Source organism: Zingiber officinale, chromosome 5A, assembly GCF_018446385.1.
Source record: "Zingiber officinale cultivar Zhangliang chromosome 5A, Zo_v1.1, whole genome shotgun sequence".
In the NCBI taxonomy this organism is placed as follows: Eukaryota; Viridiplantae; Streptophyta; class Magnoliopsida; order Zingiberales; family Zingiberaceae; genus Zingiber; species Zingiber officinale.
The window spans coordinates 104,462,558-104,486,943 of NC_055994.1; the positions used below are offsets into that span (position 1 = coordinate 104,462,558).

The 24,386-nt window shown below is 35.7% G+C and overlaps 1 long non-coding RNA gene across 1 annotated transcript; it reads left to right on the forward strand.

Annotated features, from left to right (window-relative positions):
- The first annotated feature begins 1,127 nt into the window (after positions 1 to 1,127).
- Positions 1,128 to 3,619, forward strand: LOC121981306. The gene is made up of 4 exons (XR_006111795.1): positions 1,128 to 1,738; positions 2,167 to 2,284; positions 2,386 to 2,474; positions 3,077 to 3,619. It is a non-coding gene; the product is annotated as an uncharacterized LOC121981306 (long non-coding RNA).
- The last annotated feature ends 20,767 nt before the right edge of the window (positions 3,620 to 24,386 follow it).

The window sequence follows — 24,386 nt, forward strand, 5'->3', positions numbered from 1 at the left end:
TAGGTCAGCCCTTCGTTAACTATTGTTTCAGTTTGTAATGTTGCTTTAGAAATTGATGATAGTTAGATCTTGGTATAGATGCATTCTTTAGTTCATTATTGATGTATCATAATTCTAACAATTTGTATCAGTACTAAGGATTAACTTATTATTAGTTTTTAAGGCGTAAGGATTATTTTTGAATGATTTTGCATATATACATCAATTTTTGCATTTAATTCCATATGGATGAGCGAAATTGATATGTATCTGTTGAATGTAACATGGATAAGTTAGGATTTAACCTATGAATCAAGATTTTCTCATTATTCGCGAAGAACACGATTTTAGGGTTCTTTGGGTTGAAAGATCATGATCAAAAATCAAGTTTTTCAGTTACCAATTAATTTTGTAATCAATTAGTGTTCACTAATCGATTACCATACGAGTTCAATCGATTAAGATGCCCAAAATCACGAATAGAGAGTTCCCAAATCGATTGGTATATACCAATCGATTAACATGAGGGTCAATCGATTGGGATTGTCAGATCGCGATGAACGTTCCCAAATCGATTGGGCTAATCGATTAGCATGAGGGCCAATTGATTAGGATTGCCAGATTGCGACGAAGGTTCTCAAATCGATTGGGCAAACCAATTAGTGTTTACCAATTAATTAGCATAAGGGTCAATCGATTGAGATTTCCAGATTACGACGAAGGTTCCTTAATTGATTGGAATAATCGATTGTGTTTACCAATCAATTAGCATGTGGGTCACTACAAGAAAATTCTTATTCAACAACACTTAAAAGACAACGGTTTTATACCAAAACTGTTGTCTTTTACTCTTTTATAACAGTTTTAATAAAAACTGTTGTCTTTGAGGGGTTGTTTGGAGGCTACGATAATGATTTTTATAAACTGTTGTCTATGTACGTTTTTTTAGAGCTACGATAACGATTTTTGGAGGCTACGACAACGGTTTTTAAAAATGTTGTCTATGTGTGCTTTTTGCGGCTACGACAATGGGTTTTTGGAGGCTACAACAATGGTTTGGAAATCGTTGTCTATGTGCACTTTTTTGGAATTATGACAATAGATTTTTGGGACTACAACAATAGTTTTGGAAATCGTTGCCTGTGTGCATTTTTTTTTTTGCAACTGTGTTTTTCTTTCCCTCCCTCCCTGAAATATTTTTGCCGCTGTGTTTTCCCCGCCTTCTCGAACCCTAAAGCTTTTTTCTTTCCCTCTCCCATTTGATCTCTTCACACTGTCGAAACCTACATCTCCATCCAACCCCTCTCCAATGAAACCTTCTCCATGAATCTCTCCTCCTAACTCCTCTATGTCTAACCCCTTTATGTCGAATCCCTCTACCGCTGAACATCTCCGTCGATCCTGCTAAACATCTCTGCCAAACCACCCATCTTCGTTCCCTCTTTGGATGAATCCACAGTTACACTGATATTCCTCAAGTATGGCTGGAAAAGATCTCTCTTTATATTTGATATGGTTCCTGTAGCTGTGATCCTCGAGGTTCTCTCCAAATCGAAGCGCCAAAGTTGTGAGAGGAGCTCCGAATATGATAATCTTGACTGCGAGAAGAAGATCATCCTTAACTTGGCAGTTCCTAGTGGATCGGTAGTGAAACCCCATCTGTTCTTTTCGCTTTCCTCGTCACAATTTCTTCGTCGCATTTCTCGCGACAACCCCTAATTTGTGATTATGGGTTGGGACACTCTTCGTCTTGTTTCAGGTAGCTCCAAATTTTTCAAAGACTGATTATGGGTGGACTTTGCTTATTTCTCGATTAGTCTTTTAGGCAAAGATTGCATTTTTTTTTTTCCTTTTAGGCAAAGATTGTATTTTCCCCCAAGTTTAATGGTACTCCTTTTTCTATTTCTATTGCTTCCTGAGTCGAGATAATGGTGAAAAAAAATAGTCTTTTAGGCTAAGGCATGGTCGTAGACAGTTGTTGATTACGTTCTTATGTTGTGTACATATTGATCGTGAGATTCTGAAAGTTCAAGGTGTTGTGGTGATTAAATGACACATGGTTCGTTTTCCTTCACTATTTACAAACTGATGATGGAACCTTTCAAAGAAAGATTTTTTTCTGCGCAGAATGTATTATTTTTTCAGTTGTGTCCTTTCCTTACATATTTTTGTGAATGATCAAAACAGCTCTGCTCGTCTGTTGAGATATGAAAGATCAATTTCAACTGAGTCGAATCATGTGGACGAGCCTCATAAATTGGAGGAAGTAGAAACTATAAGAAAGTCACCTCCACCGTTAGAAAAGGTGACATTTCCTTGTTTTGTTTTATTTTATTTTATTATATTTGTAAACCTTTTCCTAGTTTCTCTTTTTGTTTAATCTAATTTATATGCTTCTAATGGCAGTTACTTGTACTGGGTGGCAATGGTTTCATTGGTTCACATGTTTGCAAAGAGGCTTTGGATCAAGGGTTATCAGTTTCTAGTCTCAACAGGTGCACACAGTCTCAATTAATTTTGTAGCCTGGGCACCCTGGAAAGTTTGTCTATAATTGCACAATGCACTGTTGTGTTTCTACATCTGAATCTTGTCTATAACAAAATCAGATGTCCGCGTTAATAGAAAACTTTAGTCGTTACTTCTCAATTTCTTATGAACCCTCCATTTTATCCTCTTCTCAGTATATGAGTTTAATCTGTCTGATCACTAGCTTTTTTGGTTAGTAAATTAAATGATGAATTATTTAATCACTGTTTAATGCACCTCTAGTGGTCCTGCAGTTTCTTTATAATCATATTATCGTCAACTCATGTTTGATCGAAACTATATGGCGTGGGATACATGGATGTTGCCCCTCCATGGAATGATTGCTATATTCTTCTTGTAAAAGTATCATCATCCAACAATCAATTCCTATAAAATATTCTGAAATATGGCATTACTCTCTTAATTTGATACTATTTATTTTGATTTTAAAGTATGAATGGATGAATTACTTTAGCTCATTCCATATCTTCTTTCCATTTGCATGTTGTTTTGATTAAACATATATAAAGGAAGAATGCGCTCAGGATTGATGCTTTTTTTATTACCCAGGTTTGGAAGATCATCAATACGTGAACAATGGGTTGATAAAGTTGAGTGGCGCCAAGGTTGAAAATTAAGAGAAGCCTCTTTCCATGTGAAGGAAAAACATATAGTTTAACTTTTTGTGGCTAATCTTTCTATTTGGCAGGAAGCCTTCTTGAAATTCTGGTGACTTTTGTGGTAGTCTAAAAACGTAATCACACTAGACTGTTTGCTAACAATCACGGTGACCATCGATTTGTTGATAAGAGTGGAAACATATTGCCTGGTTAGTTTAGTTGATAGCATGGATGCATCATTTTCAGAACAATTTTATTTTGTATATTTTTTTTTCAAATCTTGTTTTCTCAATGGAGCTTTCCATCCTTGAAATTCTAGTGACTGTTGTCGATTCTAAGATATGTCATCCTACTGAATTTGACTTTTACTTGTGCAGCCATGCAAGCATTCAAGTAACTCATCTCACAACTTAATTAATACCTTTTTAAATTCTAGGGACTGTTGTAAAAACATATGTGTATTTATTATTCTTTTAGAACAAGTTTTTTCATATATATAATAGTATATTTCTTTTGATATCAATAAGTTGTTGATCTCCTTGTGTCTTATCAAAGGGGTAGAAAGAATTGGATTTTTTGATGGAGCTGGTGTGGGGGAGACTAGATTTATTATGAAACTAATGATCAACAATATTGAAAAAAGTTGGCATGAAATAATCAGCAAGTGAAAAAGAGGATTCTAATGAAATTCTACAAGTTGAAGATTGTGATGGGACTTAGGTTGACAATAATTAAGTGCAATCCTACATGGCATGAACCACCATCACAAGTTTTTAGTATTTTGGTTATTGTTCATTAGTTTTAAATGGAGTTTATTTGTTTATTTGTATTAGGATAAATTTTATTTGAATATGAGACATGTTTTTTCTTTTATGATTGTAATTATTGTATAAGTAACATTTTGAATGACATTGATATAGATAATATTCTTTCTTTTGTGATTATGAGCTTTTATTATATATTTATATTGAAATGTGATATATTGGTATTAAAAGATAGAGTTTAAAAGACAACGGTTTAAAACCGTTGTTGTTGTCTATCACCCTTAAAGGCAACGGTTAAAAATCATTGTCGTAGTCCCAAAAATCGTTGTAACTGGCAGCATTATTAAAAGTGCTCTAAACAATAACAGTTTTAAACCGTTGTCTTTTCATTCAAAGACAACGATTTTAAACTATTGTAAACTGTTGTCATTTCATTCAAAGACAACTATTTAAAACTGTTATCGTAGCCCCCACTTTTAATAACATTGTTAATTACAGCAGTTTTAAAGCGCCTACGACAATAGATAAAATCCGTTGTCTTTTAATATTTTTGTTGTAGTGGGCCAATCGATTGGGGTTGCTAGAATGCAACAGGGTTCTAAATCAATTAGGTTAATCGATTGGTGTTCATAGATTGAGCTAATCAATTACTTGAACCTGATTTGCGAACAAAGAGTTTCAAAATCAATTGGGTGATCGATTGACGTTTATCAATCGATTCCCATGAGGATCCAATTGATTATAGAATTTGAGGATGCCCATAGAGATTTTCTGAATAGATCGGCTGATCAATTGGTGTTCACTAATCGATTGGGCAATTAATTATAGTTCATTAAGTTGTCCATAGAGGATTTTTGAATTAATCAGTGAATTGATTAACATTCGCCAATCGATTACACCAATCAATTAGAGTGGATGAATTGTAAACAATGACCTTCAAAATCGATTAGGGGATTGATTGTTGTGTACTAATTGATCGCTAATGTTGGGCAATCGATTAGGGCACGTGTGAATCGATTCCCATCTATTCTTACTCAATTAAGAAAGGTGTCAATCGATATATAATGAATTTAGCTTAGTTTTCAACCATATTTTCCTATATTCTTCTTTGCTCTTGCTGATTAGTCGAACTTATACTATCACCAAAATGAGAACTATTTGGGAGGCTAAGAGTATTAGCGTAGAGGGATGTATATTCATGTTAAGAGTGATTGACCAAAGGAAAGTCATTTTTATGCTCGATATATGTTTAAGGAAGCTCATAAATTAAGTTAAACTTTTAAGTCATATGCATAGTGGGTTGGCCCAAAGGAAGAGGCACTATGTGGCCGATTAAATGTATTGTGAATGATAGTTGAAAACATAAGCTAATTAAGAAGCTCATAAATAAAGTATCATGTGCATAATGTGTCGACCCAAAAGAATGTGCGTTATGTGATGGATGAAGATAATTATGAGTTGTTTGAAGAGCACCAATAGCAAGTTACAATTTAATCCAAGGACTTGGTGTAATGTTGTACTAGGTATCTCTATTAATGCCCATATAGTAGCATTGTTTATTTGTAGCATTTTATTATTGCACAACTATAAAAAATATATGCCTTATTTGTTAAATTAAGTCATGTTCTTTGCTTTTGTTTATGTAGTACTGTCAATGTTTACTAATCTAAACAATATCCCCATGCTCCTGTGCTCACTAGTACAAATTTTGGACAATGAAAAAAGCATATTATAGTTTTTTGAGGTTGTATGGATCTAGACTTTACATTTAGTCATGATTGCCTTACACCTTTATGTTAGGAACCGTAAGTGCACGGTTTCGTCATCAGTGATACAAAGATATCAAACCCACAAGGACTGTTGATTAAGCACTAGTTGATTTCGTACGGCGAATTATCTAGACTAACAAAGGTTGGTTTTGACAAAAGAGAGTAGAGGTTGAGAGGAGAGAGAGAGAAGAGAGAGAGAGTGGATCTTGAGAGGGGTTGAGCTAAGAGGATGTGAAAAATGGGTTGAAATGTGATTCTAGGATTTCAGTTTCCTTGTGATGCTAGGCAATATTACATAGATTGCTTAGTTCTTATCCTCTATATTCATGCTCTTGTAAGAAGTTAGATTCATTATTGACTCTCCCCTGAAGTGGACAAGTTGGCATGATCTCCTACTTCATGTCCTATGCTAATAAATGGAAGTGATTCCTATAAAGTCCGTTAACGGGTTACCCCCGTTACTAGGGCTCCTCGGTCATACGTCACAAGAACACCTAACACACAATAACATATAAATAGAAATAGTGATTACGCTTGATCCCTTACTTTCTTGGAGAGATTTGCTTCTCCTTTCAATGTGAAACCCTAGACACCCGTTAATAAGATCTGCTTGTCACTAGCATCCATCGGTCATACGATCTAGGGTATTTCCCTTATCGGATCAATAATTCTACACAACCATTTAATAAAACATGCAATATATATATATATATATATATATATATATATATATATATATATATATATATATATATACTTTATACACACATTTCATCAAACATGAACAAGGAATCAATCAAGTCATTGAATAGAAACATGACAAATCTACATAGTTTTACATCTCCATCATATCACAAATACTTCCTAATCCTAGAAAGGAGATATACTCTATTGGAAAAAAAGAACAACTCCAAAATATTAAATAAAACATACTTACAATCCGGATGTAAGAAGAAGGGGAAGAAAAGATGCTTGTCGATGTTTCTGATGTCTTGGGGATGCCTCCTTGCTCCGGAGATGGATGGATTATCAAAGGATGGAGGTGAATGAAGCTCTAGGGTCCCCCCCTAAGGGGAGAACTCTTCCCCAAGGAGAGGAACGAAGTTTCAAACCCAAGATGAGTCAAATAATGAGGTTCTTGACCCTTTTATACCTCCTCAAAATTACCCAGGAAAATTAAGATTACAGGGGTCCAGTAAATCGGATTTTTCACCAATTAAACTAGATTTTCTCGTGATTCACCCTTTAAATCAGAGCTGTATCCCTTGAAATTATCTATAATATGATATTTAGATCGAGCCTTGGCTCCAACTGAGCCGAAAGTTATGATGGTTCAAAATTTGGTCTGCAGTCTAGGCGGAGGTCCAGATGAACCCGCGGTTTAGAGGCACGACCATGCCTTTTAGCATGGGTAGACTCTGCTATCTCTCTGTTGGACCTGAATCAAAGTTATAGATCTTGAAATTAGCTACGTCTTGGTATAAAGATCAGCCTATAACTCTAACTAACCGCAAAGTTGTTGTCATTTTATGATTGGTCGCAATCTGCCCAAAATTCTGCGCGACTCTGTTTTGGCATGTCACCGCCTCGACTTCTTGTCCACATGGCTGTGGAATCCACAAAGCCAAGTTCTTCTTCACCTTTGGCCATGTGGTTTGACAGGTGGTGTTCCTCTTTGTCTCTGGATGGGTGGCACGGTCGTGTGGTTTCACACGGCCGTGTTCCAAATGGGTTGCAATTTGCACACTCAATTATAGAATAGAACTCAAGAAGAATCAATTACAAGTGTTGTGTCATATTTCCTAGGTCTAGGGGTTATTTTATAGCCTTTGAAAAATCTTATCCTGGGTTGGAAGGCGCCTTCCATAGGGATGGAAAGCGCCTCCAACAAGGCGCTAGTGGATAAAAGTTTATCCACTACCAATGGTAAAATCTTCCTAGTTGAATGCGCTTTCCATAGGGTTGGAAGGTGCTTGGCTAGAAGGCGCCTTCAACTTTCTTTGAAGGCGCCTCTAGCAACGCTTACAGTCACGTTATGCTCCTTTGCCACTCCGATCACCTGGGTGATTTCAGCCAACCGGAATATGACTCAACTGAACCCTTTTTTCGGTCTTCTCCTCAAGCAGGCTTCCACTCTGGCTTCTAGTCCCTCGGACCATCGCATGCGTCTTTCTCATCCGTCGGTGTACTCTTCCGCAGCACTTCGTCCCTCAGATGCACCGAGCCCGTCGGCTCTCTCCCGTGTCGTCCTTCTCGCTAGCCGCGTCTTCCGCTCGACTTTTTGTGCTCCTATGCTCCTGCATACTTAGACACAAGGTTAATCACCAACTGAACTTAACCTGACTTGGTTGATCACATAAAAACTACCATGGGGTACCAACAATCTCCCCCTTTTTGATATGATTAAACCCAAGTTAAGTTAGAGTAACTAAAAAAAATTTCCAAATTTTGCAAGTAAAAAAATTTGCAAGTAAGAGAATTTTTCTAAGTAAAATTTGCTAGAAAAATTTTTCAAAAAATTTTTTACTAAAAATTGTTTCAAGAATTTTTTTTTAACCTTTTTGCAAGAAAAAAAATTTGCAAGTACCCTCTAAACTTGTTCTTCCCTACTCTCCCTTTTGATCATATTAAAAATGAGGTTCATTTAAAAATCTAAGAGTAAAAATAATAAAACCAGTGAGAAAAAATTTCTAACTGTTTTAAAAAGATAAGAATTAATTTAAAAAATATTTAATTAATTTTTAACAAAAAATTAAGGTATTTTTATAACTTCTAAATGCTTAACAGTTAGTCAATTAAACATTTATTTCAATAATTGACTTCCAGACTATGATGAGACACTAGGCATTCTTGGATATTGGAACAACAACCACTTTCTAGAAAAAGTCTCTTAAAGAAATTTAATATTTAATTTTCTCTAAAAGTCATAATTTAAAAATATCCAATCTAAATATGATTTCGAAACCCAATATAGGTTCCTTCCTATTAAGTTAATTAAAAATTTCTTAGGTATGTATTTCTGCGAAATTTTCCTAATCTGACCCTTATAGTATTTAAGGTACCAATACAATCCACTATATTTTCTAATATATTGAATATTTGAGCATGCATAATTTTTCAAATTTTTTATTTCATTTTTCAAGCTTTTATTTTCATTTTTTATTTTATCAAATTCTTCTAATCGACAAGATTTAGCTAGAGTTGATTTCAATTCTTTAATTTCTTTTTCTAATTTATAGTAATTTTTTGTTAATAATTTTATAAACTGAAATAATTTGTAGGAGAAAGACACTGTACCTGACTTACCTCATGATTACTGCTATTATAAGCATGTCGTCTACGTATAGTCAGACCATTATATGACCTTCAGATGTGTTTTTGATATAAATGCATTTGTCACATTCATTTATTTTGAATTTGTTTGACAGCATTATTTTGTCAAATTTTCCGTGTCATTGTTTAGGCGCTTGTTTAAGTCCGTACAATGACTTAACAAGTCGACACACCTTTCCTCTTTTCCTGGAGCTACGAATCCCTCGGGTTGCTCCATATAGATTTCTTCTTCAACTCACCATTTAAGAACACAGTCTTAACATCTATTTGGTGTATTTCAAGGTCATACAGTACTGCGATGGCTATTAACACTCGTATGGATGTAATCCTTGTCACCGGTGAGTAGGTATCAAAGTAGTCAAGGCATTCCTTTTGCTTGTACCCTTTGACTACAAGTCTAGCCTTATACTTGTCAATTGATCCATCGACTTTATGCTTGCATTTTAATATCCACTTACAACCTAATGGTTTGGTACCAGAGGAATGTCTACTAGTTTCCAAGTATAGTTATTCATGATGGACTCGATTTCACTATTGACGACTTCTTTCAACATTGGGGCATCGGGACTAGAGAGAGCTTCGCTTAATGTTCTTGGGTCCATTTTCGACATAAAGGTCATGAAGTTTGGCCCGAACGATTTCTCAACTCTAGCTCGTTTGCTCTAACGTGGCTCTTCGCTTTGATTGTCAATAGTCCTTTTACGACAACTAAGTTCAGAAACATCATTTTCATTAGAACTCTCGTTGTCATTACTTGGAACGTTTTTCCTCTTATTTGGGAATGCATTTTCAAAGAATATCGCATTCCAAGATTCTATGGTTGTTCCCACATGAATATCAGGAATGTCTGATTTGTGAATTATGAATCGATATGCGCGACTGTTATGAGCATATCTGATAAATATCGCATCGAACGTTTTAGGTCCGATCTTTACTTGTTTTGGCTTGGGTACTTGGACCTTTGCTAAGTTCCCCCACACTTTCAGGTATTTGTAAGATGGCTCGCGGCCTTTCCATAGTTCATATGGTGTTTTATCATTTTTCTTGTGAGGGATTTTGTTGAGAATGTGGTTTGCCAATAATATAGCTTCCCCCACAAGTTCTGGGGTAAGTCTGAATTTATCAACAAGGCATTCATCATTTCCTTTAGTGTTTGATTTTTACATTCGGTAACACCATTTGATTGAGGCGAGTAAGGAGTCGTTGTTTGATGGATAACGCCAGATTCTGAACAAAACTTATCAAACGGTGCACCATATTCTCCACCTCTATCGCTACGAATTATTTTAATTCGTTTATCAAGTTGATTTTCAACTTCTGTTTTATAGGTTCTGAATGCTTCTAAGGCTTCATCTTTATTTCTTAAAAGAAAGACATAATAGAACCTTGTGCAGTTATCGATAAAAGTAACAAAATACTTTTTACCTCCTTTAGTTTGCACGAATTTTATGTCACATAGATCACTATGTATTAACTCTAGAGGAGTTGTTGACTTTTCCACTGCATGAAAGGTAGTCTCATCATTTTTGCTTCCACGCACACTTCACATTTGTGTGTTTTGTCAACATTGACGTTTAGTAATAAATTTAACTTGACGAGACGTTTCAGAGTTTTATTATTGACATGCCCAAGTCGATCATGTCATAAATTAAAACACTCAACAACAAAGCTGGAAGCTTTTATTTTATTACCATCAAATTCACAGTGTATAGTTATTACAACCATTTTGAACAGACTCTATTCTAAGTACCCCTTACCTACGAAGATACCATTCTTCGTAAGTACAAAGTTGTTGGACTGGAACACTAGTCTAAAACTGGCTTTAACAAGTGTTAATCCAGAAACTAGGTTTTTCCTGATGTCGGGAACATGAAGCACATCAATGAGTGTTAGCTCCTTACCAGACATCATTTTCAGAACTACTTTCCCGAGTTCGATGATTGGGGATGTCGTGGAATTGCCCATATAGAGCTTTTTCCACTTATCGGAGTATACTTGGAGAACATCACTTTATTAGAACAGATATGACGTGTCGCTCCAGTATCGATCCACCACTGCTTCGGGTTGTCCACCACCATGTTGGCTTTAAACACGACCGCAGTGAGATCTAGTTCCATGACGTCAGAAGTTACGACCTGGTTCGCAGCATCTTTCTGACTCTTGGTTGGTTTCTTTGGGTGTCTGCAGTCTTTGGACATGTGCCTTAGTTTTCCGCAATTGTAGCAAGTGCCTTTGAACTTCTTGCCTTGGTTCTTCTTTTTGAATTGCTTTGGCTTCTTGGCATTCGGCTCAATCAGGTTGGACATCTCGTCGATTGTCCACTTCGTTCCTCTAGAGTCGGATAACTTTCGATTATCTTCCTCTATTTGTAGCCTTAGGATCAAGTTTTCAAGTCTCATCTCCTTTTGCTTGTGCTTCAGGTAATTTTTGAAATCCTTCCATAATGGAGGAAGTTTCTCGATTATCGCGGCTATTTTGAATGACTCGTTCAGCTTCATGCCTTCAGCATTCAGATCATGCAGTATCAGTTGCAAGTCTTGGACTTGAGACGTCACGCTCCTGGAATCCACCATCTTGAAATCCAAAAATCAACCGACGATGAATTTCTTCAACCCGACACTTTCGGTTTTGTATTTTTTTTCAAGTGACTCCTATAGAGATTTTGTCGTCTCTATTGAACAATATACGTTATACAACGTGTTGTCCAATGCATTGAGAACGTAGTTGCGGCATAGGAAATCTCCGTGCGACCATGCTATCGGAATTACCTTTCGTAGTGGCTGGCGGGTCTTCATGCAAAAACCGTACGACTGTTGGAGTTGTCACACTCCAGATCGCATCACTTACGATCTATCACCATCTTCGATCCAATGGTTACCACTTGTTTGCCCAGTCAACAGTCTGGTCATCTCTCCCTACACGTACCCGTGCCACATCATGCCTGAGTAGTCAGGTGATATGTCACCGCCGCCAAGTGCAAAGTACGCCAACAAAATGCCCATTGCGTCCATGTGCGCGTGCACACGTAGCGGGCTCGCAAGTGAGAGCACCTGCTCACCCATGGGAAGAGAGCACCTTGTGCTTTTTGTGTTAACTCCAATAACACATCAACATATATAAGGAGACAATCTCTCCTTGTTTTTTTAGATGTGGGACTATTCCCCATTTACTAATTTTGGGTTTCACTTTAAACAATTAATTTCTCATTCATCTGTAATCAGTTTTGAGCAAATCAATAGTCTAGATTTATCCACGTGAAACGTAGATTTCGAATTTGAAGTCAAATATGACTTTCATCAACTGATGGCACCTTGTTTTTCCATTCGAAAAACCGTATTCCAACATCTTCGTCATAAAATGGAGCCTTGGTCTTGTCACTTATACGTCTTTCTCAATCAACAAATTCTTACGAACGATTAAAGTGGTCATCACTATAAAGTATCTCATCAACTTTTTCCTCCAACTCATCTTCAAATCTGTCAAGGTCATCTTGACGTCGAAACTATCATTCTCCATGACAAAACCTAATCGTCCTTTGAACGAAATTTGAGTGTACCTAAAAGAAATAAAGTGATATTTCATCCTTTTCTTCATCTTCTCCTAATCCTTGATCTTAGTTTTACCTTGTCTGTCTCATGAGAACTGCAAGTGCTCCCACCATGTCAATGACCGATCGTTGAGTCCGATGGCAATCAACTTTATTTGGATCCGATCTGAAACCTGCTTATAGTTAAAGATCCGCTCCACTTTATCAATCCAAACAATAAAATTCTTTGTCTGTGATGTACCATAAAATTCGAGTAGAAGAACTCGAGATATGTGGTCTCTATATTAATCATCTCGACCATGTACCTTATGATCTTCATGAATTCATACCATTTTCGTTAGACGCTGGGATACGACTGTTGGTTGCTACTCGGAAAACCTAATGGTTCCACTGTACAAAAATTTTGTACAAAGGTCTGAACCTTTTCCTATCTACTATGTGTTCTTTTAAATTAAACTTGGATCGCCTGAGGTGTTGGAGTGTATACTGAAAGCCTAAGCTTTGTAAACATTCATTATGAATAAAGAATCACATTTGGTCAAATTGTCTACATTTGTTTGTAGTTGTTCATTTAATTTATATTGTAGATAACATAGTATGTGGTGTCACATGCAGAAGATGATGTTATCAGTACCTTATAAATTATAAACAGTAGCTCACGACCAAAATGGAAAGGAACAAACCATTAGAAGGTCGTAGTGTAATTAGGTATTAGTTTATCTTGACTATATAATTACACTAGTACACTCAGAGTGTATTGAGTATGACCATTTGAGGTCGTTTCTTTTATACTGACTTTATAAAGGAACAAAGACCTCGGTTATTATGGAAGTATGTGCTCTTAATCCTAATATAATAACAAGCACATATATTTGATATTTATTTCTTTAATTTATCAATGGGTGAGATTTAGTTCGATGAATCAATAAGCCCGATAAGTTGGGAAATGGTATCACTTATAGTGTGTGTTGATTATAGAAGGAAACTGTGTCCTAGAGATACTAGGTTGATAATGTCCTCAAGAGGAGCTCATAAGGATTGTCATGTTAAACCCTGCAGGTGGACCTAGTCCGACATGACAATAAGGTTGAGTGGTACTACTCTTGGACTTAGATATTAATTAAATGAGTTGTCAGTAACTCACTTAATTAGTGGACATTCGATATCTTAGACACAGGGAGACTAATACACTCATAATAAGAAGGAGCCCAAAAATGTAATTTGGGATTGGTGCGGTAGTTCAATAATAGTTCTCTAGTGGAATGAATTATTATTGATAAAATTAAGTTGTGTGTTCGGGGTGAACACGGGATGCTTAATTTTATCGGGAGACCAAAACCAATTCCTCCTCTCGGTCCCTATCGTAGCCTCTTATTTATAGAGTACTATACCCACTTATACCCACCTTCTATACCCACCAATAGGGGGCCGGCCAAACTAGTTTGGGAACCAAGCTAGGGCCGGCCTAGGTATAAATTGGGGTGGCCAGCCCTAGCTTGAACCCAAGCTAGTGGGGGCCGGCCAAATTAAATTAAAAAGGAATTTTAATTTTAATTTTTTTATTATGTGGAAGAAATAATTTATTAAAGAGAATTAAAATTAAAATATCTCTCTTGTAAAAGATCTACAAAAGATTAAAGAAAGAGATTATATTTCTTTCCTTATTTGTAGATTGGTGAGATATTTTATTTTCTCTTTAAAATTATCCACATGTTGATAAAATTAAAATTATAGAAATTTCTTTTTATCAACCATGAAGAGATTTTTAAAGAGAAATTTTAATTTTAAAATTTCCGGAAACAAATTAGGAAGTTTTAATTGTTGATTAAAACTTGTCAAATTTATCTCTTTTGATGTGGCCGACCATTAGAGATTAATTGGGGAAATTTTATTTTATTTTTCTCAATTAAATCATGTCAAGGGAATTAAGGAAATTTTATTGTAATTAAATTTCCTAATTTGCCTAGGCCAAGGAATATAAAAGAAGGGGTGAGGGTGCCTTCATGAGATACAACCTCTATTATTTCTCTCCCTCTTTTATTCCTTGGAGTGGCCGACCATCCTCTTCCTCTCTCCCTCTTTGTGGTGGCCGAATCTCTCAAAGGCTTGGAGCTCTTGTGGCGGCCGGATACTACTTGGAGAAGAAGAAGAAGAAGAAGGAGAGAAAGCTAGCATCTCTTGGAGCTTGGTTGGTGTTTTGTTCTTCATCCTTGGTTAAGCTTTTTGTGGCCGAACCTAGCTAGGAGGAGAAGAAGGTGGTTGGTGGTTTCTCATCTCGGAAGATCGTTGCCCACACAACGTTCGAGGTTAGAAGAGGAATACGGTAGAAGATCAAGAGGTTTTTCTACAAGGTATAACTAGTAATTTTTCTTTCCGCATCATACTAGTTATTTATGGAAATAATATCAAATACAAGAGGCTTATGATTCTAGTATTTCGAATATGTTTTTCGATATTGTGTTCTTTTGTTTTATTTTTCCTTGTGATTTGATTGTTCTTTTCGGTTAACCTAAAGTTATTTTAGGAAATTAAATATTAGTTTTCCATAAGAGGTTTTGTCTAGTCGGTGGTAGTTGCTCCCATATCCAAGAAGGCCATGTGCCTCGCCACGTCAGTACTGGGAACCAATTATGGAAATTAATATTTAATGGAATTAAAAACTTAAGGTGACTTGGGTCGAACGTGTTAAGTTCCGCAGGAGATCCAAGTCAAAACCTAAAAGAACAAATATATTAAGTTTTGGATCAAATGTGTTAAGTTCCGCAGACGATCCAAAATTTAATTTAAAAGAACACATGGTAGCTAGGAAAAGGTTCAGACCTTTGTACAAAATTTTTGTACAGTGGAACCTCTAGGTTTTCTGAGTAGCAACCAACAATTGGTATTAGATCTAGGGTTTTGCCTCTGTGTATTTGGTATTAGGTTAATTATGCACATGTCATACATAATTTAGGCAGGTTAATAGTAGGATGTGCTAACTTTGTGGATGCAGGATCCAACTATTATGACTTTTAATTATTATGTGTGTGATTGGACCCTTGGACATGTCAAGGGCATTTATATGTGTGTGCATGATTGTATTAAAATACAGCAGGAGCTGTATTTAGTTTTATTAGGATTTTATTTTTGATCTAGATACATGTACATTCCTTTTATGGAATATAGGATCAAAATGTAAAATTCTATTTATGTCGCGGATCGAATCTTGCAAAGCGTGGAACCTTCTAAGGACCAGAGGCGCAGCGGAACTAGGAGCAAGATGGAGGCGACAGCTAGACCCGGTGGCGGTGGCCAAATATGGCAGCAGCTTGGGATGACAACACACGGAGGACAACTAGAGACAAAAGGCATAATAGTTGAAAATTAGATTTTCTATTTATTGCTTTTATATTGTGCTGTGTGTGCATGTTAGTTTACAAGTTTAGTAGGCTAGCATAGTTAAAATTCCTCATTTATAAATAACTAAGTGGGAGAGGGATTTTTAAATAAATCCCATGGTCTCCATTACTGGTTTGTAAGTGATGCAAACAAGCTTGCGCGTTGGCTCTGAATGCCTTCCTCCATAACGGATGAGCTTGTTTGCGGATCACTAGAACAGACTTCCATTTTTGGATGACTATAGGAAGTTAATTAAGAGCGTGTGATCTTCCCCAACGGAAGGAGCATAATCTTATTAATTGACTTAGTGTCAAGTAGTGGTATACACTTAGACACATCTAATAGTATCCTCCCCATCGGAGTCACTGCTATTATTTGTGTGACCAAATGATACCAACTATTAATTTTATTTGTCAAAAAGTTAGGTTGACAAGATAATAAAATTAATGGGTTAAAACCCTCCTTTTACAAATGTTGAATTTGTATACGTCCACACTAACGTGGCATACAAAATTCACGGTGTTTTGAGGTGTTGGTTAATTTAAAATAGTATTGTTTGAGGAATCAATATTATTCTAAATTTAGAGTTCTGATCAAAAGTTATTTGTGATTCTTAGGATGACTTTCAACCCACTGTCCATCATACTTCAACAGAATAGATTTACTGGACCTAATTACATAGATTGGAAAAGGAACCTGGACATTGTCCTTACTGCTGAAGGCTATAAATTTGTACTGACTGAGCCTTGTCCTGAAGCACTTACTGGTGAATCTACCCAAGAGGAGATTGAATATCATAGGAAATGGGTAAAAGCAGATGAGATGGCGCGGTGTTACATTTTGGCTTCAATGTCAAATGTATTGCAACATCAACATCAAGATTTACCAACAGCCTATGATATTATGAACAAATTCAAAATACTCAACATCTAAAACAAATTCAAAATACTAGAATCGTAGGCCTCTTGTATTTAGTATTTTTACAAAGAAATAAAACTAGCATGATGCGGAAAAACATTACTAGTTATACCTTTCTTTTGAAGACAAAGACCTCTTGATCTTCTACCGTATTCCTCTTCTAACCTCGGACATTGTGTGGGCAACGATCTTCCAAGATGAGAAACCACCAAAGCACCTTCTTCTCCTTTCTTCAAGTTTCGTCCAAGCACAATGCTTCAAAAAGATGAGGATCTTTTTCCACCAACCAAGCTCCAAGGGATGTAAGCTTTCTCTCCTTCTTCTCCAAGCTAAAATCCGGCCACCACTTGATCTCCAAGGAGGAAGAGAGGTTCGGCCACAAGGATGGAGAGAAGAGAAGGGGAAGGGCCGGCCACACCAAGGAAGAAAAGAGGGAGAAAAATAATAGAGTCGTTCACCCATGAAGGCACCTCTACCCCCTCTTTTATAATCCTTGGTCTTAGCAAATAAGGAAATTTAAATAAAAAACTTCCTTAATTCTTTTGCAATGAAAAGGAAAATTTATTTAACTAAAAATAATTTTTCTCTTCTCAATTTACAATGGCCGGCCATATACAAATCTCCAAGCAAATAAAATTTTAAACACAAATTAAAACTTCCTTATTTGCTTCCGGAAATTTATAAATTTTTTCAATAATTTTTATCCCTTCATGATTGGTTAATAAAAATAAAATTTTATAAATTAAAATCTTTCTTTTAAACATGTGGATAATTTCCAAAAAGAAAAATTATCTCTAAAAATTAAAATCTCTTTTCAATCTACAAATAAGGAAAGATATCAAATCTTTTCTTAATCTTTTTGTAGAAACTAATAAAAGAGAATTTTTAATTTTTAAACTTTCTTTTAAATCATGAACATGATTAAAAAGGAAAGTTTTTACCAAAATTAAAATCAACCTTTTAATCTACAAATAAGGAAAGAGATTTAGCTCTTCTCTTAATCTTTTGTAGAATCTTATAAAAGGAAAGATTTAAATTTTTAAACTCTCTTTTAAATCATGTTATCCACATAAGAAAAATTTTAAAAATAAAAATCCTTTTATTTTAATTTGGGTCGGCCACACCAAGCTTGAACCCAAGCTAGGGCCGGCCACCTTGAAGCACCCATGAACCAAACTTTGGCCGGCCCTAGCTTGGTCTCCAAGCTAGCTTGGCCGGCCCCTATGGGATGGGTAAGAAGGTGGGTATAATACTCTATAATTAAGAGGCTATGATAGGGACCGAGAGGAGGAATTGGTTTTGGTCTCCCGATAAAATTAAGCATCCCGTGTTCGCCCCGAACACACAACTTAATTTTATCAATAATAATTCATTCAACTAGAGAACTATTATTGAACTACCGCACCAATCCCAAATTATATTTTTGGGCTCCTTCTTATTATGAGTGTGTTAGTCTCCCTGTGTTTAAGATGTCGAATGTCCATTAATTAAGTAAGTTACTGACAACTCACTTAATTAATATCTAGCTCCAAGAGTAGTACCACTCAACTTCATCATCATGTCGGACTAAGTCCACCTGCAGGGTTTAAGATGACAATCCTTATGAGCTCCTCTTGGGGACATTCTCAACCTAGATCACTAGGACACAGTTTCCTTCTATAATCAACAACACACACTATAAGTGATATCATTTCTCAACTTATCAGGCTTATTGATTTATCGAACTAAATCTCACCCATTGATAAATTAAAGAAATAAATATCAAATATATGTGCTTGTTATTATATTAGGATTAAGAGCACACACTTCCATAATAACTGAGGTCTTTGTTCCTTTATAAAGTCAATATAAAAGAAACGACCTCAAATGGTCCTACTCAATACACTCTAAGTGTACTAGTGTAATTATATAGTTAAGATAAACTAATACCTAATTACACTACGACCTTCCAATGGTTTGTTCCTTTCCATCTTGGTCGTGAGCTACTGTTTATAATTTATAAGGAACCGATAACATGATCTTCTGTGTGTGACACCACACACCATGTTATCTACAATATAAATTAATTGAACAATTACATTTATCATAAATGTAGACATTTGACCAATGTGATTCTTATTTCTAGATAAATGTTTATACCAAAAGCTAGACTTTTAGTATACATCCTAACAATCTCCCACTTATACTAAAAGACTAAGCTGCTATATCTGCTGCCATACATCTGATTCCCAACTCTTCAACATGCTCATCAAAAGCTCTTGCCTTAAAGGCCTTAGTGAAAAGATCTATAGGTCATCATCTAATGTAATCTAGGCAGCAACAACTTCTCCTCGTTTATACGATTTCTCGTACTTGCGCTCTATTGTGTTTACCTGCCTTATAGACTTATGGTTTCTTCGAGTTTGTTACTGCACCAATATCATTACAATAAATTATAATAATCTTTGGACAAACCAGAAATCATATCTAAGTCTATCTTGAAGTTATTGAGTCATTCAGCTTTTATGGCTGCCTCAGAGGCTTGCCATATACTAAACTTCTATGGTAGAGTCCAGAAAAACACCTATGCTTATCACTCTTCCATAGTTATGACTTTACCTCCTAAAGTAAACACAAAACCCCGAGGTTGACTTACTATTGTCCCTATCTGATTGGAAATCAAAATCCGTGTAACCCACAAGGACTAAATTAACTGCCTTGTAAGCTAGCATATAATCTTAAGTGCCTCTAAGGTACTTCAATATATGTTTTACTGTAGTCCAATGTCCTTGTCCAGGGTTACTTTGATATCTGCTAACTATGCCCTTGGCAAAACAGATTTTTGATCTTGTGCATAGCATACATTAGGCTTCCGACAGTCGAAGCATAAAGAACTGCCTTCATTTCCTCTATCTCCTTTGATGTCTTCGGAGACATCTCTTTAGATACAGCTACTCCAAGCCCAAAAGGTAAGAAACCTTTCTTGGAGTTCTGCATGTTTAAAACGAGCAAGGATTTTTTTCGATATATGAAGCTTGGGGTAAGTAAAATATTCTTTTCTTGCGATGTCTTATTACTTTGATCCCAAGAATATATACATTCTCCCAAGTCCTTCATATCGAATTGTTTGGACAACCATACCCTTACTTCTGACAACATTTTGATATTGTTTCCAACTACCAAAAATGTTATCTACGTATAGTACAAGAAATACCACCACGTTTCCATCACACTTTTTGTATACACAAGACTTATCCGTTTACTAAATAAATCCATAGGTCTGAATTATTTTGATAAACCAGATGTTCCAAGACCTTGAAGCTTTGCCTCAGTCCATAGACTGATTGAGCTTGCACACAAGATGCTCTTTGCCCTTTGCAATGAACTCTTCTAGTTACTTTATATGGATGCTTTCTTCAAGACTTCCTTAAAGGAATGCTGTCTTGATATCCACTTATCAAATAGATAAAAGAATCCGGATAGACTTAAGCATAACTACCAGTGAAAAAGTTTCCTTTTTCATCAAGCCTTGCTTTGAAAGTTTCCACCTTCCTGTCTATCCATCTTTTCCTATTGTAGACATATTTTCACCCAATGGCTTTTACACCATCTGGTGGTTCTACAAGCTTCCAGATTTGATTAGAATACTTATATTCTAATTCTGTATTCATTGCTCTTTGCCAAGATGCTGCATCTTTATTTTGGAGTGCTTCATCATATTTCCGGGATCAGACTCATGTTCATTGGGATCAAGTCCAAAAACTTTCCCAAAACATGAATCCTTTTGGTTGTTTGACAACCCTCCCACTACGATGATATACTGTCTATAATTGTGTATCAATTTATGATACATGTTGCAGTTTCTTGTGATATTTCATCTTGTACAGTTGGTACTATGTTAGACATGTCCTTTATTATTTCCTTAAGAACAAATTTACTTATGGGCACGTGATTTATTACATAGTCCTTTTCTAAAAATTGGTCATTGATGCTAACAATGACCTTCTGATTTTTAAGACTATAATCCTACTTTCATTTCTCTAGGATAACCCACAAACAAGTGAATTCCTGTCCAACTTATCATTATCTCTCTTCAGCATATGTGCTGGACTACCCGAATCCGAATATGCTTCAAAATAGGCTTACGCTTATTCGGCAATTCTATATGAGTAGAGAGTTCTGACTTTGGAAGGTACTATATTCACTTCCGTTTCCAGAGTATATCCTTAAAATGAATTTGGTAATAACTCATCATCAATCTTCTTATTTCCATAAGAGTCCTATACCTTCCTTTTTCTACACCATTCTGTTGGGGTGTACCAGGTGCAGTTAGTTGGGATTGAATCCCTACTTCTGATAAGTGACTCCTAAATTCTCTCAAGAGGTACTTGCCACTACGATCTCATCGTAGTATCTTGATACTTTTACTTTGACGTTTCTCCGCATCAGCCTTGTACTCTTTGAACTAATCAAAGTACTTAGTCTTGCGGCACATTAAGTAAATGTATTTGTATCTTGAATAGTTATCTATAAAATAGATGAAATATTCGATACTAGCTCTTGCCTGGATAGTCATAGGATCACACAAATCAGAATGAACCAACTCCAACATATCTTTGGCTCCATACCCCTTTGACTTAAAAGCTTCTTGGTTATTTTTTCTTCCAAGTAAGACTCGCAGGTTGGAAAGATTTCCACTACTAATGAACTCAAAAGTTCATCAGCTACCAATGAATCCTACTTAAGTTAATATAACCTAGCTTTAGATGCCAAAGATATAATTGGTTCATTTCCGAAGGTTGCTTTCTCTTAAAGTTAGAAGATGTGTTACTAATTTCCATTTGTTGCATCGTAGGAGTTATTGGATTATAAATTGTCAACCAACATACCAGAATAGATAACTTCCCTATTTTTCTTGATAACATCTTTGTTATCAAAATAGACACAATATCTATTCTATAATAGTTTAGAAACTGAAATCAGGTTCTTTCTAAACTTAGTATGTAAAGACAATTTCTAATAATCCATATTTTATTCCTATTAGAGAATAAATCTCTCCCACTGCAACAGCTGCTATTTTTGCAGTAATGCCCATGTGGACGGTGTTTTTATTTTCATTTAGTTGTCGGGTTTCTTGGAACCCTACAATGAATTGCAGACATGATTAATGGCATCTGTATCTACACTCCAGGTTCTGGTAGATAACACCACTAGACATGTTTCAACTAATGAATTAAATACACCTAAATTGTTCTTAGTTCTAAAAAGACAGTCTACCTTAATGTCCAAGTCCTATTTCCAATCATTACAATTGGGACTACTAAGTCTTTTGTATAGTATAACAACTAGGGAATTGACAAACATTTTAACTCCTAAGAATCACAAAAATATTTGGTCAAGATCAATTCTTTTAAAATCCCTATGAATTTTGTATGCCACGATAGTGTGGACGTATACAAAATCAAAAAAGAGATTTTATCCATTAATTTTATTATCTCGTCAACTTTACTTTATGACGAATAAAATTAATAGTTGATTTGTCTTTGATCAAATATTTGGTCAAAACTTTTTGAATTTAAAAAATAACATTGATTCCTCAAACAATATTATTTAAATTCACCAACACCTCAAACACCGTGAATTTTGCATGCCACGATAGTGTGGACGTATACAAAATTTAAACATTTGTAAGAGGAGGGTTTTACCCATTAATTATCTTGTCAATAAATCTTTATGACAAAATAAAATTACCTCAAATACCATTGAATTTTGTATGCCACGATAGTGTGGACGTATACAAAATCAAACATTTATAAGAGGAGTTTTTAATTTTATTATCTTGTCAACCAATTTATTTGACAAATTAATAGTTGGTTTTCTTCGGTCACACAAATAATAGCAGTGACTCCGATGGGGAGGATACTATTAGACGTGCCTAAATGTATACCATTACTTGACACTAAGTCCATTAATAAGATTGTGCGCCTTCCGATGGGGAAGATCACACGCTCTTAATTAACTTCCTATAGTCATCCAAAATGGAAGTTTAATCTAGTGATCCGCAAACAAGTTTATCCGATATGGAGGAAGGGACTCAGAGCCAACGCGCAAGCTTGTTGCATCACTTATAAACCAGTAATGGAGACCGTGGAATTTATTTAAAAATAAATCTCTCTCCCACTTAGTTATTTAAAGTGAGGAATTTTGACTATGCTAGTCTACTTAACATGCATACTAACAAGCACACACAGTCTCAACATAAAAAGCAATAAACAGAAAAACTAATTTTCAACTATTATGGCTTTTATCTATTGCTGTCCTCCGTGTGTCGCCAACCCTAGCTGCTGCCATCTTTGGCCACCGCCACCGGGTCTAGTTGTCGCATCCATCTTGCTCCTTGTTCCGCTGCGCCTCTGGTCCTCAAAAGGTTCCACGCCTTGCAAGATTCGATCCGCGACATAAATAGAATTTTACATTTTCGATCCTATATTCCTCGAAGGAATGTACATGTAAACTAGATCGAACATAAAATAAAATTTACATCCATCGATCCTATATTCCATAAAAGGAATGTACATGTAACTAGATCAAAAATAAAATCCTAATAAAACTAAATACAGCTCCTGCTGTATTTTATAATACAATCATGCACACACAATAAATGCCCTTGACATGTCCAAGGGTCCAATCACACACATAATAACTATAAGCCATAATAGTTGGATCCTGCATCCACAAAGTTAGCACATCCTACTATTATCCTGCCTAAATTATATATGACATGTGCATAATTAAACTAATACCAAATACACAGAGGCAAAACCCTAGCTCTGATACCAATTGCTGGTTGCTACTCGGAAAACCTAATGGTTCCACTGTACAAAAATTTTGTACAAAGGTCTGAACCTTTTCCTAGCTACCATGTGTTCTTTTAAATTAAACTTGGATCGCCTGCGGAACTAAACACGTTTGATCCAAAGTTTAATCTATTTGTTCTTTTAGGTTTTGACTTGGATCTCCTGCGGAACTTAACACGTTTGATCCAAATCACCTAGGTTATTAATTTCATTAAATATTAGTTTCCAAAATTGGCTCCCAGTACTGACGTGGCGAGGCACATGACCTTCTTGGATATGGGAACAACCACCACCGACTAGACAAAGCCTTTTAAGGAAAGTTAATATTTAATTTCCTTAAATAACTTTAGGTCAACCGAAAAGAATAATCAAATCACAAGGAAAAGAAAAAACAAAAAGAACACAACATCGAAAACAAATTCGAAATACTAGAATCGTATGCCTCTTGTATTTAGTATTTTTACAAAGAAATAAAACTAGCATGATGCGGAAAAACATTACTAGTTATACCTTTCTTTTGAAGAGAAAGACCTCTTGATCTTCTACCGTATTCCTCTTCTAACCTCGGACGTTGTGTGGGCAACGATCTTCCGAGATGAGAAACCACCAAAGCACCTTCTTCTCCTTTCTTCAAGTTTCGGCCAAGCACAATGCTTCCAAAAGATGAAGATCTTTTTCCACCAACCAAGCTCCAAGGGATGTAAGCTTTCTCTCC